The sequence below is a fragment of the Salvelinus fontinalis genome, chromosome 33 (assembly GCF_029448725.1).
Source record: "Salvelinus fontinalis isolate EN_2023a chromosome 33, ASM2944872v1, whole genome shotgun sequence".
NCBI lineage: Eukaryota > Metazoa > Chordata > Actinopteri > Salmoniformes > Salmonidae > Salvelinus > Salvelinus fontinalis.
Genome location: NC_074697.1, coordinates 37,586,978 through 37,603,620, shown reverse-complemented (window position 1 = coordinate 37,603,620; position 16,643 = coordinate 37,586,978). Strand labels below are relative to the sequence as shown.

The following is a 16,643-nucleotide window of genomic DNA, read 5'->3' as shown; positions in this document are numbered from 1 at the left end:
TCAACTTGACAGAGCTTGATTGAGAAGTTTTAAAAGAATAATGATCAAATATTGTACAATCCAGGTGTGCAAAGCTCTTAGAGACTTACCCAAAAAGACTCACAGCTGTAGTTGCCGTCAATGGTGCTTCTACAATTATTTGCTCGGGTGTGAATATTTAATTTTCAATACATTTGAAAACATTTCTAAAAACATGTTTTCACTTTGTCATTATGGGGTGTTGTGTGTAGATGAGTGAGAAAAATGTGGAATAAGTCAAGGGGTATGACTACTTTCTGTCGGCATTGTACATACAAGTGACATAATTCTGTCCTTCTGTCCCTCTATATGGGTGACATGCATTCTCATTCTGATTCACTCTGTCTCACACACACACACGCACACACACACACACACACACACACACACACACACACACACACACACACACACACACACACACACACACACACACACACACACACACACACACACACACACACACACACACACACACACAAATCAAATTATATTTGCCTCATGCGCCGAATTACAACAGGTGTAGACTTTACTGTGAAATGCTTGCTTATGAGCCCTTCCCAACAAGTTTAAAAAAAATTTGAATAAAATAAAAATAGTAATTTAATACACAAGAATGGAGCTATATACAGGGAGAGCACTCACACACACTCACATAAACAAACAGACACACACACACACTCACTCCTCTGTGAAAGGCTCAGGGGAAATAGAGCAGAGAGGAAGCAGAGAGCCTTCACTGAGCAAGTGCTGTCTGGTGTCATGGCAACTAGTGTGGATTACCCCACCCTCCCTCCATCAGGCAGAGAGTGAGAGAGCGATAGAAGGTGGGGTGGGGGGTACAGGTATGTCTGTATTAGCCTATGTATTTTTATAGATCAAATATATTTGAGAATGTAAATACATTTTTTGGGATATTTTAAAGGATGTGATGAATCTGAATACTGTAGCAGAGGGAGAGGAAAGGAAGGTACCAGCCTGAAGGTAGCTACAAGCTAGCTATAGCTTTGTGCTCTGGGTGGGTGTCCTATAAAAGATAGGGGTGTCGAACTCATTTTGCCCCGCAGACCACATTCGGTCTTCAACGAGGTCTGGAGGGCCCCACTGAAAATTGGTTATATTTCCTTGCCATCAACATTAGCAAAAAACTGATATTCTATACATAGTTTTTGGAATTTTCGATACTCCCTAACTAGCTTTCATTTCAGTGATTCATTTTAAAGTATATTGAGTTTGTTTCCCCCCCAAAAAATATATACAGTACAGTATATAAATATATATTTTTTTAAATCTAACCACCCTCGGGCTGGATTGGAGCCCCTATGTTTGACACTCATTGGATAGTGATGAGTGATAGACGGGGGTGGAGGTGTGGAAACCTCTGATAGAAGAGATGCTGAGGAGAAACAGAGGTGGAAGGTTGGCAGAAAGGATGGAGAATTAAGTGGAGCGATACTAGGAGTCGGGAACGAGGGAAGGCGACGAAGATAGGGAGGGTGGAGTGGAGAAAGAGAGGCAGAGAGGAGAGTGGGACATTGGGTCATTTGAGGACACACAAAAAAACATATCTCATATTGACATCTCTCACAGCCCCCATGATGACTGCATTACACCCCGGCTTCAGAATGGAGCCATCCTCACCCTCAGTCCCTCAGTCCTCACCACCCACAAATTGGGACAGGGGTTTTGTCTGAAATGGAACCCTATTCCCTTGCCTATATACTGTAGTGTACTTTGTTTAGGGCTGTGGTCAAAAGTACTGCAATATAGGGAATAGGGTACCATTTAGGATACAATCAGGTTGACAAGCTGTTATACCAGTGGTGATCTACAGAACACACACATTCACAGTTAAAATGTTCCTTAAATACTCATTATTTCCCCCCTTTCCCTGTTTACCCTACAGTCAGTATGACATCATTACCTGCTCTGGTATACATAACCATTACACATTACCTTACATCTAACACTGGTGGCTGTGTCTTCTAGTCCAGACAGAGGAGCGCTCTACTGTTGACAGTCAAGCCGTGTCTGAGTCATGACCAGGCCACACATAATTACACAACACCGCTATAGACATTAACTCAAAGTACATGGCATTAACTGCTACTTTGATTACCTGTGTTACCAGGTAGGCTGGGAGGGAACATGCAGAGGCCGTCAGTAAAGCAGAGAGGCTGTCTAGTGGAAGACTAGCGGTGTAGTACATGGCTATTGGCTAATGGACGCCCAGTAGGAGCCTCAGTGTAATAGCTCTCTGGTTACGCCGCTGCTACTTGGAATTCAAGGTAATAATTAAGACCTTTTATTACAAAAGGCTTTAAAATTAGAACAGAATCCACTCCAATAAAAGGAACCGCCGGCTAATTCAGAGAGAGAGGTTTTGTTTTCTCTGTGTTTTTGAAGCGGTGCCCAGAATAGACTACTCGTCTTGAGAAATGTACAGAGAAAAACATTCCAAATTAGAATTTCCCCTTTGAAGGATTCACAGATTTTTCCAGGAATATGCAACATGCCAGGAATGAACGAAATTGCATTTTTCTTTGGGTTGTAATTACTACAATAAAGATGATAGGCGTTCTACATCGTGGCTGCCTAATGTAGTCGAGAATGTAGTGTGTCATGCAACAATCATTTACAACAATGATTATTAGCATCAGAACTGTTTTATGAAATGTACACTCTGTCAATGTGAAGATCATATTTGACAGCATCTGTTTTTCCTCTATTGAAATGAGTACACTGTGTAAACCACCTTCTCTCTGAATGTGATTCAGCAGTTTTGTGCATAGACTGAAACTAGTGAAGCATCAAGGGAGAAGTGTATGAAAACAGATACTGCTCATCTGTCTTACTCCCTTTATGCCATATACACTGAGAATACCAAACATTAGGAACACCTTCCTAATATTGAGTTGCACCCCCTTTTGCCCTCAGAACAGCCTCGATTCATCGGGGCACAAGGGGTTGATTCCAATGCGTCCCACAGTTTTGTCAAGTTGGCTGGATGTCCTTTTGGTGGTGGACCATTCTTGATACAAACGGGAAACTGTTGAGCGTGAAAAACCCTGCAGCATTGCAGTTCTTGACACAAACCGGTGTGCCTGGCTCCTACCATACCCCATTCAAAGACACTTAAATATTTTGTCTTCCCCATTCACTCTGAATGGTACACATACACAATCCATGTCTGAATTGTTTCATGGCTTAAAAATCTTTCTTTAACCTGTCTCCTCCCCTTCATCTACACTGATTGAAGTGGATTTAACAAGTGACAACAATAAGGAATCATAGCTTCACTTGGATTAACCGGGGCAGTCTGTCATGGAAAGAGCAGGTATTCTTAATGTTTTGTACACTCAGTATATATCAACATGCATGATGATAAGATATATGCTTGTTTCATGTTGTGTGTCTTTCAGGAACCAGAGACAGTATCCACAGAAGCCATGAGCGGAAGAGAGCAGCCTCACAAGATCATTAGCACCACTTCTGGACTGTGAGTAGAGTATTCTTAGCTGGGTCGTTCCACGAAAAGCGTCCCTTTTGATATTTTAAGTAGAAACTGTGCACCAATATTTATTTTAAAACCCTGCTATATTAAATTAAGTGCCCTGGAGAATTCACAACTTTTGAAATGTGATTAAAGAATTCTGCATTTTTACATTTCCCTCTGCGCACCCTCTGTGACTTCAGGATTTGAACTCACTTAACCACAACCTTATAAAGCCCTCTTTTTTTTGTTGCTTTGACTAAGTCATTTCTGAAGAGTATTATTTATTTAATGTGATTAGTGATTCATTTACGTCTGTCACTGATTTTAAGGTCAACCCTGTTGCGTGAACTGAACTCTCTTTTTAAAACGGTGAAATATAAAAAATATTTTTTTAAAGAAACATTGAACATCTAAAAATCAAATCATAGTGTAAAAGCAGGTGAGCTGGTTCTACTCTTTTTGGACATTTTCTGGTGTTTTGTGGCAGAACACGTCTACCCTGTTACCCATAGATAGACAGGCTAGAAACGTTTTAACAATTGTGAAGCTTGCATTCAATTGCTACTCCCTGCTACAAGCTTCCATTCCCCCTGTCACAAGGGGATTTATGACTGATTTAAGATGAAATCGTCAACCCTGTAACTTTATTTGGCACTTAATAGACAATTACTATAGTATTTTTTTATTTGACCTTTCAAGATGGGAAACGTGTTTGTATTAAGTTGAACATGTGCTCTTTATGACAGAATGTTAAAATTATTGAAATCAAACGTTTCTTTGGACCAAGATACACTTCTCAAAAGGCTACTTTTACCAAACCGCATTTCAAGTGTACCTGTAGAATCTGTATTGGAGCCGTCCTTGGAGCTCGCCACCCTGCTGGAATGTACCTTGAACGGTCTACTGAGATGGTAAACAAACACAGTGAAGGGTCTGGGCCTCCTCCCTCAGTGTCTCCTGTCTTCCTCTCAGCCCTGTTCAGCTGCTGCAGCTATTCCCTCTCTGTGGTCATCAGCCTATGAATACAACAGCTGCCACCGACAGCCTTCCCATGGCACATGTATAGACACACACACACGCACACACACACGAGCACATGCATGCATGCATGCACTCTCGCACACATGCATGCACAGAAAATACACACTTGCGTATGCACATTCACTCTTCAGCACACAAGCACATGCATAGACGTAGGCATGCATGCACGCACGCTTGCACACACACATGCACATGCACACGCACACACTTGCACACACACACAGACATGCACATAGACACACACATATTCTATATATACAAAAGTATGTGGACACCCCTTCAAATGAGTGGATTCGGCTGACCGGTGTATAAAATCGAGCACACAGCCAAACATTGGCAGTAGAATGGCCTTACTGAAGGGCTCAGTGACTTTCAACGTGGCACCGTCACAGGTTTGTTTTTATCCGCGTGTGGTTTTATTTGGCCCCCCAAGTTTTCTGAGCAAAAAATACAATTAAAAAAAGTTGGTCATAAAAGACCATAAAAACACTAGGAAATCAGCTCCAAGTGATTTTAATTTAAGAAATCTGTTCCCAAGTATTCCCACGCATAATAGAGATACACATGATCAAATAAAATAATATTGTATTTGTCACATGCACCGAATACAACAAGTGTAGACCTTACCGTGAAATTATTACTTACAAGCCCTTAACCAACAACGCAGTTCAAGAAATAGAGTTAAGAAAATATTTACTAAATAAACTAATGTAAAAAATGAAATAAAAGTAACACAATAAAATAACAATAACTGGGCTATATACAGGGGTACTGGTACCGAGTCGATGTGCGGGGGTACAGGTTAGTCGAGGTCATTTGTTTGTGTAGGTAGGGGTAAAGTGACTGACTATGCATAGATAATAAACACAGAGTAACAGCAGTGTAAAAACTTGGCGTAGAAGCTGGTAAGGAGCCTTTTGGACCTAAACATGGCGCTCCGGTACAGCTTGCCGTGCGCGGTAGCAGAGGGAACAGTCTATGACTTGGGTGACTGCAGTCTTTCACTATTTTTTGGGCCTTCCTCTGACACCGCCTAGTATATAGGTCCTGGATGGCAGGAAGCTTGGCCCATGTGTGTACTGGGCTGTAGGCACTACCCTCTGTAGCGCCTTACGGTCGGATGCAGAGCAGTTGCCGTACCAAGCGGTGATGCAATCGGTCAGAAAGCTCTCAATGGTGCAGCTGTAGAACTTTTTTAGGATCTGGGGACCCATGCCAAATCTTTTCAGTCTCCTGAGGGGGAAAAGGTGTTGTTGTGCCCTCTTCACGACTGTCTTGGTGTGTTTGGACCATGATAGTTCATTGGTGATGTGGACATCAAGGAAATTGAAACTCTCGACCCGCTCCACTACAGCCCCGTTGATGTGAATGGTGGCGTGTTCAGCCCTCCTTTTCCTGTTGTACACGATCATCCCCTTTGTCTTGTTCACGTTGAGGGAGAGGTTGTTGTCCTGGCACCACACTGCCAGGTCTCTGACCTCCTTCCTATAGGCTGTCTCATCGTTGTCAGTGATCAGGCCTACAGTACCATAGTTTTTACATTTTATTTAAAATATAACCTTTCTTTAAGTAGGCAAGTCAGATTTTTACCTTGTCAGCTCGGGGATTTGATCCAGCAACCTTTTGGTTACTGGCCCAATGCTCTAACCACAAGGCTACCTACAGCCTAGTGTCATCGGCAAATTTAATGATGGGGTTGGAGTCGTGCTTGGCCACTCAGTCGTGGGTGAACAGGGAGTACAGGAGGGGACTAAGCACGCACCCCTGAGGGGCCCCCGTGTTGAGGATTAGCGTGGCATATGTGTTGTTGTCTACCCTTACCACCTGGGGGTTGCCCGTCAGGAAGTCCAGGGTCCAGTTACAGAGGGAGGTGTTTAGTCCCAGGGTCCTTAGCTTAGTGATGAGCTTTGTGGGTACAATGGTGTTGAACGCTGATCTGTAGTCAATGAACAGCATTCTCACATATGGGTTGTAAGCAAGGTTTGAAATGAGAATGTTTTAGTCAATCATTATATCTGCTTGAGCTCCTTGCGGTCAATTTGCAGTCTACAAATTATTAGTAATTATGTTCCGGCCCCCCGACCATCCGCAGTTAAATATAGTTGATGATCCCTGGTCTAAGAGCAACAATGGCTCAGCTGTGAAGTGGTACAGTAGGCCACTCAAACTCATAGAACTGGACCCCCGAGTGCTGAAGCACGTAAAAATCGTCTGTCCTTGGTTGCAACACTCACTTCCGAGTTCCAAACTGCCTCTGGAAGCAACGACAGCACAAGAACTGTTCGTCGGGAGCTTCATGAAATGGGGTTCCATGGCCGAGCAGGCGCACACAAGCCTAAGATCACCATGCTCAATGCCAAGCATTGCTGGGTTGGAGTGGTGTAAAGCTCACCGCCATTGGACTCTGGAGTAGTTGAAACGTGTTCTCTGGAGTGATGAATCACGCTTCACTATCTGGCTGTCCGACGGACACATCTGGGTTCGATGGATGCCAGCGGAACGCTACCTACCCCAATGCATAGTGCCAACTGTAAAGTTTGGTGGAGGAGGAGTAATGATCTTGGGCTGTTTTTCATGTTTCAGGCTCTTTAGTTCCAATAAAGGGAAATCTTAACGCTACAGCATATAATGACATTCTTGATGATTCTGTGCTTCCATTTTTGTGGCAACAGTTTGGGGAAGGCCCGTTCCTGTTTCAGTATGACAATGACCCTGTGCACAAATCGAGGTCCATACAGAAATGGATTTTCGAGATCGTTGTGGAAGAACTTGACTGGCCTGCACAGAGCCCTGACCTCAACCCCATTGAACACCTTTGGGATGAATTGGAACACCAACCCAAGCTTAATCGCCCAACATCAGTGCCCAACCTCACTAATGCTCTTGTGGCTGAATGGAAGCAAGTCCCTGCAGCAATGTACCAACTTCTAGTGGAAAGCCTTCCCAGAAGAGTGGGAATATTAATGGGAATATTAATGCCCATGATTTTGGAATGAGATGTTCGACGAACAAGTGTCTACAAACTTTTGGTCGTGTTGTGTATGTCCATTACCATACCAAACCACAAGTACTGTATAATGATATTCCTCATTGCGGGGATGTTATTTGAGAGTGATAACACAATCCCTGTACCAACACACAATACTAACACCAGCAGAGTTTGCCTGCTGCCCCTGACAGCAGCAGCTGGACCAGTCCTATACATTTAGTATTCATCATTTATCATTTATAAATGCAGTCTGTTTATTGTTTTTGGCATCTCCCACTAACCAGCCTCAAGTACATGTCGTCTACAACACTTGCAACCACAAACATCCATTACAATTCTTTGTAAATGAACAATGAATTGAGCAGATGAACGCTTGAAAGGCTTTGACTGAATGAGCGTGGCAAACAATCCCAGGCATTAACCTGGTGCGGAGGAGGAGGGGTCATTGCAAGGTTAAAGCCCAGCAGCACCTCGTAGAAAGAGAGAGAAGTGGGATAAAGACCTGGTGCCAGGAATACATTTTGATGATGGCGGGAAAGGCCAAGTGCCTCTAGCAAATTGCTTTGGGGTTACAGAGATAATGCTGAAAGCTTTAAGCTGAGGGGTTTTCAGTCTAGGGCCTAGAGCCACTGTTTACTGCAGCTCATGGCTACCGCAGCTGCTAGAGAGAGAGAGAGATGGCATCTTGGATGTTGTCCCTGATCCAAGGAAGGATGGGCGACGTGGGTTGTAGGGTACGTCAGACCAGCCTGGCATACGCTGTCTGTACCCGACAACACCACTAGAGCTGATGTGGGGTTTGGGGGGGGGGGGGGCGGGGTGTTTTGAAGAGGAAGGGGTTAGGTGTGTGCTTGCCCCTGTGCGTGTGTGCGTCCACCACTAATGTGTATGTGTGTGTCCACGTGTATGCGCGTGTTTGTGTGTAGAAATGCCATGCCCTCCCCAGCGCTGCTGGCTCCAGAAGGTTAGCCATGCCCAACTCAGAGGGAGCTGCCAGTGCTGAGCTGTCTGGCACTTCTGCAGGGCATTGATTAAGTGGCACACAACAGCACAGCACAGCGCTACTGCCTCACCTGCCATTAGCTGAGCCAGCGCCAGCCAATACCCACGCATGAGTCAGGGAATATTGGCGTGGTTCGAGACATACTATCAGCCAATAAGAGCTGACTGTGTTTTGTGGCAGAGAGAGAAAGAGGGTGGAAGAGAGAGGGGGGAGTGAGGGAATGAGAGCAAGAGAGAGAGGAGGAGAGAGAATGAAAAGAGAGGAAGAGAGAAAGGGAATTAGAGAGAGCCTTCGAAATGGTAACAGAGAGGAGCTGGTTACAGGGAGCCATGGATCTCAAATCAAATCAAATTGTATTTGTCACATGCGCCGAATACAACAGGTGTAGTAGACCTTACAGTGAAATGCTTACTTACAAGCCCTTAACCAACAATGCAGTTTTAAGAAAAATACGTTAAAAAAATTACAGAATAGAAGTAACAAATAATTAAAGAGCTGCAGTAAAATAACAATAGCGAGGCTATATACAGGGGGTACCGGTACAGAGTTGAGGTAATTGAGGTAATATGTACATGTAGGTAGAGTTATTAAAGTGACTATGCATAGATGATAATAACAGAGAGTAGCAGCAGTGTTGTTTGGAGATTAAATGTACGATGGCACATTTTGAATATTTTTGAGAGGCTTTAATGAACCTGGCAAAGTGAAAAATGTGTTATTGAAACCTAATGAGAGAAGTTAAGCACCAAACTTTTAATGCATAACTTTTGTGAATAGTTACCGCTGATATGGCGGCGAACCTCTGCAAAGCAGCAATATCTAGGCTCCAACAATAGATAATTAAACAAAGAAAAAACAACTATGATTAGTGCTCATCGTTTTATTGGCATTATAACATCCAACAGAGCAGTTCTGAGCATGTTTCAGATGAAGGATTTTACTATGGGAACAGCTGTTGACTTGTCAGTTTAAAAATGGCTCAATGTAATATAGTCTACTGTATCTGTTCCCCCTCATAGCATCCGTCTAGCTCTGCACTCTCTCTTCTGGCTTGGCATGGTGCTGTGCATTACCAGGCCTCCATAGCAAGACCACCAGTGCAGTTCCCTGTGTGTGTGTGTGTGTGTGTGTGTGTGTGTGTGTGTGTGTGTGTGTGTGTGTGTGTGTGTGTGTGTGTGTGTGTGTGTGTGTGTGTGTGTGTGTGTGTGTGTGTGTGTGTGTGTGTGTGTGTGTGTTTAAGTGCCTGCCTGTGTGAGGGCAGTCAGAGAATCTGATAATCTGTCATTACCCAATAAGAGCTGGGGGACTTCCATTGCCTCTTAAAACAAGAATGTCTGCATTTTTCTTTTTGACAGAGGATGTGGTTGTCATTTCTACTCAGAATCCTAATACCCAATACAGTCATTGTTTTATTGGTTTATGTTGCAAACTACTTGGTATGCTGTGGTCAGGGAAACACTATTAATTCAGATAATAATGGCAAAGAGTGTGGCATGTCTAGCGTCTACATCACTTACCAAAGGTTTGATGTTTGTTATGAGTGAATCAGAATTTAAGGAAATAAATAGTAGAGACCATGACCTGAAACATTGTTGACACTGGTAGTGTAACGGTAGGTAGACCAGGGGTTCTGAAGCTTTTGGGGTCTAGGGAACCCTTTTGTGATAGCAAATTCATCAGGGAACCCCTGTTAATCAGAACACAACTCCAGTGAGATAAAAATAGCATACCAGGAGTTCTACTATGACTTTGGCAGTGCATGGCCGGATGAACCAAGTCTTGGACCCTGGGAAGGAACATGTTAAAGGCCCGCCTTTTGGCATCGGAGAGAAATGTTGCAGTTTTCAAGCAATTTTTTTCTCCCAATTCTACAATTTTATTGTTACAGCTTTAAAGCAAATATCCTGCAATTACATTTTGTTTTGCCATAAGGCAGGGATAAAGAAATACAGTTTTTAAGCTTAAATTACATTGCATTGATGTTATTATTATTTTTAACTGGACTATAAGAATTATTGAGTTGAACAATTTATTATTGGTGGAGTACTGTGGAAGCCAATATCCCTGTCCCTGAGACTGTATCACATCTGGCTGTAATTGGGCGGGGTAGGGCGGTGCATAATTGGTCTGGGTTTGGCCGGGGTAGGCCGTCATTGTAAATAAGAATTTGTTCTTAACTGACTTGCCTAGTTAAATAAAGGTTAAGTAAAAAAATTATATATATAGCTCCTTTAATATTATTAAGTTGTATTGTATTACAAACTTCAAAACCTTTGCCAAAATTAGTGGAATCTGTTGCTGTTAGTAATATTCATAAAAACATTTATGTAATTCATATTTTTTATATATATATACTGACCACGGACCCCCTGCAGTACCTCCCCAAGGGGTCCGCGGACCCTTCTTTGAGAACCCCTGAAGTAAGCCATGCCTGTAAACTGTAATTCAGTTGAGTCCAAAGCTGAGTCCAAAGATGCGGACACCCCATAGGCTGTTGCCCATTGTGACGTACAGTGTATTCGGAAAGTATTCAGACCCCTTGACCCTTTCCACATGCATTTGACATTTTTTGCTAAAATGTATAAAAACCTGTTTTCGCTTTGTCAATATGAGGTATTGTATGTGGATTGATGGATTATACTTTTTTTAAATCCATTTTAGAATAAGGCTATAACAAAATGTGGAAAAAGTTAAGTGGTCGGAATACTTTCCGAATGCACTGTACTGTAGCTACAGTACACTGCTCTGAGACCCCTCACAGCCTGACCCTGTACATCCCCAAAATTCCCAACCAGTGGGGTTCTGCACACGCATCTTCTATTCATTTGAATGGGGTGAAGGTTGGAGAAATTGCTTCGTAAAGTATGAAAGCCAACGGTTCGATATTCTAGAACAGTGCTGTACAGATGCGTACACGTTCTTGGAATCTGATAAATGCTTAAGGCCGACCCGGGATTCAATCCCCAACAACAATGACAAAACCATGGTCTTGGTTGGTGAGGACAAAATACCGGGTGTTAGCTAACATGCTAAACACTACCGCACCGTTCCTAACACACACAGCTAACTACTTCCCACCTGCTAAAGTAGTTGATCAAACAGAATTATCAACCCATGATTGAAAGCAGTAACCTTGATTTCCTCTGTATGTACTGAAGAATAGCTTGTATTCATTATTTGACTCTGTTAGCTCGCTGAGCTCATGCCTAGGCATTAGTTCGGGGAGCGAACAACAAGTCTCAGACAAGGTTACTCAACACACTACCGTGGCTTACCAAATCACCTTCATTATTACACTCATACTAGTTTTCACCTCTCTGAAATTGGAATTCGACTTCACTGAATGATGCAAGCCTTTGTCTCTCTACATTTTACGGGGAGCACGGTCGTACCCGGTAGTGGAACATTAGGATTTTCCGACTGCTGATTAGTCGCGGCCCTCCGTGTCTCTTAATTTTCTCATCGCCCCTTGAGTTTGAAGAATTCTCTCATCCAGCCTTTGATCTTATCTATTCCCTCCCGCTCTCCCTCTCCTGACCTCACCACCCCTCCCTTCTTCTTCCTTTTCCTCCCTCTACCTCTCCTCCCCTCCTCTCTCCACAGACCGAGCCTGCCTGCCAGAGAATTATAAACTAGAATTCTGCTGGATCCTCTCAGGATGTGACCTGCACGTCTTTATGAAAGGATTTTCCATTATGTCCTGTAGCCTTGTGTGTGTGTGTGTGTGTGTGTGTGTGTGTGTGTGTGTGTGTGTGTGTGTGTGTGTGTGTGTGTGTGTGTGTGTGTGTGTGTGTGTGTGTGTGTGTGTGTGTGCTTGTGTGTGTGTGTGTGTGTGTGCTTGTGTGTGTGTGTGTGTGTGTGTGTGTGTGTGTGTGTGTGTGTGTGTGTGTGTGTGTGTGTGTGTGTGTGTGTGTGTGTGTGTGTGTGCTTGTGTGTGTGAGTGTGGGAATGTGCGTGTATGTGTGAGTGTGTGTGTGCTCGAGTACTGTAAGTGTGTGTTAGAGAGAGACGGTGATGGAGGGTGAAGCAGGGTAAAGAGCGATAGACGGACAGAGGGAGGCATATCTGTCCTAACTGTTCATGATCTGATACTGACACAACCCGCTGAAACACATCCCTGTATGAAACATTAGAACCACATACAGTGTGTGGTACAGTGTTAGAACTCGCTTCCATTTATACAGTAGAGAAAAAACATCGGATACAGTACCTTCGAAAAGTATTCAGACCCCTTAACATTTTCCACATTTTGTTACATTACAGCCTTATTTTAAAATGGATTAAAAAAACAGAAATACCTTATTTACATAAGTATTCAGACCCTTTGCTATGAGACTTGAAATTGAGCTCAGGTGCATCCTGTTTCCATTGATCATCCTTGAGATGTTTCTTCAACTTGATTGGAGTCCACCTGTGGTAAATTCAACTGATTAAACATGATTTGGAAAGGCACACACCTGTCTAAATAAGGTCCCACAATTGACAGTACATGTCAGAGCAGAAACCAAGCCATGAGGTCGAAGAAACTGTCCGTAGAGCTCTGAGACAGGATTGTGTCGAAGCACAGATCTGGGGAAGGGTTCCAAAACATTTCTGCAGCATTGAAGGTCCCCAAGAACATAGTGGCCATTTGGAACCACCAAGACTCTTCCTAGAGCTGGCTGCCTGGCCAAACTGAGCAATCGGGGGAGAAGGGCCTTGGTCAGGGAGATGGCAAAGTACCTGATGGTCACTCTGACAGAGCTCCAGAGTTCCTCTGTGGAGATGGGAGAACCTTCAGAAGGACAACCATCTCTGCAGCACTCAACCAATCAGGCCTTTATAGAGTGGCCAGATGGAAGCCACTCCTCAGTAAAAGGCACATGACAGCCCACTTGGAGTTTGCCAAAAGGCACCTAAAGGACTCTGACCATGAAAAACAAGATACTCTGGTCTGATGAAACCAAGATTGAACTCTTTGGCCTGAATGCCAAGCGTCACTATCACTTCGGGAGGAAACTTGGCACCATCCCTACTGTGAAGCATGGTGGTGGCAGTATCATGCTGTGGGATGTTTTTCAGAGGCAGGGACTGGGAGACTAGTCAGGATCGGGGGAAAGAAGAATGGAGCAAAATACAAAGAGATCATTGATGAAAACCTGCTCCAGAGCGCTCAGGACCTCAGACTGGGGCGAAGGTTCACCTTCCAACAGGACAACGACCCTAAGCACACAGCCAAGACAACGCACAAGTGTTTTCAGGACAAGTCTCTGAATATCCTTGAGTGGCCCAGCCAGAGCTAACATCTCTGGAGAGACCTTAAATTAGCTGTGCAGAGACGCTCCCCATCCAACCTGACGGAGAGCTTGAGAGGATCTGCAGAGAAGAATGGGAGAAACTCCCCAAATACAGGTGTGTCGAGCTTGTAGTGTCATACCCAAGAAGACTCAAGGCTGTAATCGTTGCCAAAGGTGCTTCAACAAAGCACTGAGTAAAGGGTCTGAATACTTATGTAAATGTGATATTTAAGTTTTTATTTGTATTTTTTGCCAAAAATTCTAGAAACCTTTTTTTGCTTTGTCATTATGGGTTATTGTGTGTAGATTGATGAGGAAAAAATACAATTGAATCGATTTTAGAATAAGTATGTAACGTATAAAAAATGTGTTAAAAGTCAAGGGGTCTGAATTCTTTCTGAATGCACTATAACGGTACGATAATCCTGACCGAGAACTAGCATGAAACATTATATTGAAGAAAACCGATATACACACACACACACGCACACACACAGTGGGAGCAGGTTCTAACAGCCCCTGGCAGGTCCTGTGCAGCCTCGACCCTGCTGCTCTAGTTGAGAGCGGTGAGGTTGCTGCAGAAGAAACAATGGAGCTCTTTGTGCTGTCGACTCTCTGGTTCTGAGAGAGAGCTGCAAAATGTCTCCCCCAGATGAAACTGCATATTGTTTCCCAGTGAGAGCTGCTCAGTTTTCTCCATCTGTCCCCCTGGACACCACTCATACCCCCCCAGGCCACAGCACTGCCTCTTCCTGGCTGCTCTGTTTTCTGTCAGACCCACTGGCCTTCCCACCCACTGGCCTTCCCCTCGTCTGCTGCTGCTCTGCTGCTGCCCTGCACCACTTATGTTATACTGTATATACCACACACGCACACACACACATATGGACACACTTAAACATTCCAGTCCATATGCATTCACACATGCACATACACACACACACATGCATGAAAACATATACTGTACATGCTCACACACACACATGCATGCATGAAAACATATACTGTACATGTCGCACAAACACACACATACACGCGCGCATCATCGGCAATCCCTCAAGGATAATCTCTTCCTCACAGGTTTTTTAGGTGCCTTGATTGTTGTGTTTCCAGCTGTGGCTGAGCAGGCCGATTCTGGAGTCTCAGACCTGTCCACAGACGCTGCAAGTGAGTTTTGGAGGGGAGGGGAATGGGTTTCTTGGCGGGTTGGTCTGTGCGTTTCTGTCGTTTTTTCAATGGCCAGTGTGGTGCAGGTGTCCTCATAACCCCTAAGAATTTAAGCCTTTGACCATCTTAATACCAAGATATTTAGCATATATGGATTAATAACTGGGGTCATTTTGACCCCAATAACAAATTACTGGAAAAAGCAACAATCATAAAGAAATATCAACTTCATTCCTAGCAAAACATCATTAGACATGTAAATAATGTTATCCGGAATAAATAATTACCAACACAGACTGTTTTTTTTTGCACAATTACAGATAATTAGCATATTCTGTCAAACGAAAATATACTTTTTTTCCCTCGTATAATGTGCAGCTTTTTTCTAAATAAAAAGTAAATGTACTTTTTTGTCATGCTTTTGCGGTTAAATACAACTGCCATTTAAAGGAGCACTACACAAACATTTGAAATACACTTAATTTTATTGACAAAAAGTGATTCATCTATTGAGCCTGAGAGACAATGACCAAAAATATGCATTTGTTTTTGTTATTTACTTACCCCACAGCCAGCATTAGCATCGCTGCTAGTGAAACAATGGGAGTGGTAGAGCCAGGATCCTTCAAAAAGCCTCAGTCCCTTCAAACCAAATGTTATAGCAACCCAAATACCATAACAAGTTTCACATCTAGAATATTGAACGGTATATAGGAATTCCCCCAGAAGTCCATACTAATACAGAAACAAGAAACAATTATTTTTGATTTATTAAGAACAATTTTATTGACAAAGTCATGAAAAATTAGAAGAATTGAATAAACCACCTTTGGGTTATGATCAAAATGACCCCATTCGGTAGTTTGAGGGTTAAACAGACAGATTTTGATGGGGATTTTTGTATTATGCTAATTTGATTCCCGCACTGGGGTGGACATGGACCTGAAGTTGTTTGGGCAGCCTTGAGTCAGCATGCAGACACAGTATCCTGTCCATTGGAGTGCCCGATGATTTGGGATTCTTTGCTGGGGATGTTTGTCTGGGTCAGGACGCTGACGTTGGTCAGTCAATCCTCCCATCTGATGCTCAGTATCTCCCTCTAGAACTATTCATGCTGGCGCTCCAGTTTTTTAAGGTACCTTCTGTAGGACACACACACGCACACACCATGTTTTGTGACGTATTGTACTGAATGTAATCATTCATTATTTTACGCCCTCTTTGTGTTGCATGTAGAAAGGAGAATCACGCTAGTTTTCAAGGCTTGACTTCATGTAAACAATCCCAAAAGAGATAAGGTTTCTACTTTGGTAGAACTTTGCTGGTTTTAGACTTTTACACCAGTTTCAATCAGACAAGTTCCACCTCAACTCTAATATACTCAACAAAAATAAAAAAAACACGGCATGCAACATTTTCTATATTTTTACTGAGTTACAGATCATATAAGGAAATAAAGATATTTTTACAAATTCAACAGCACCTAATCTATGGACCCCCCCCCCCCCCCCCCCCCCCCCAGACGATCCCGCAGGTGAAGAAGCCAGATGTGGCGTCCTGGGCTGGCGTGGTTACATCTGGTCTGCGGTTGTGAGGTTGGACGTTCTGCCTAATTCTCTAAAACAACATTGGAGACAGTTTATGGTAGAGAAA

At 43.3% G+C, this 16,643-nt stretch overlaps 1 long non-coding RNA gene across 4 annotated transcripts in view; it reads left to right on the top strand.

The window, feature by feature from the left end:
- Positions 1–16,643, top strand: part of LOC129832179 (uncharacterized) — an 89,662-nt gene that overhangs the window by 49,341 nt on the left and 23,678 nt on the right. For all 4 annotated transcript variants that reach the window (XR_008755883.1, XR_008755882.1, XR_008755881.1 and 1 more), the window contains one exon: positions 3,441–3,517. This is a non-coding gene — a long non-coding RNA (uncharacterized LOC129832179). The remainder of the gene's footprint in view (positions 1–3,440; positions 3,518–16,643) is intronic.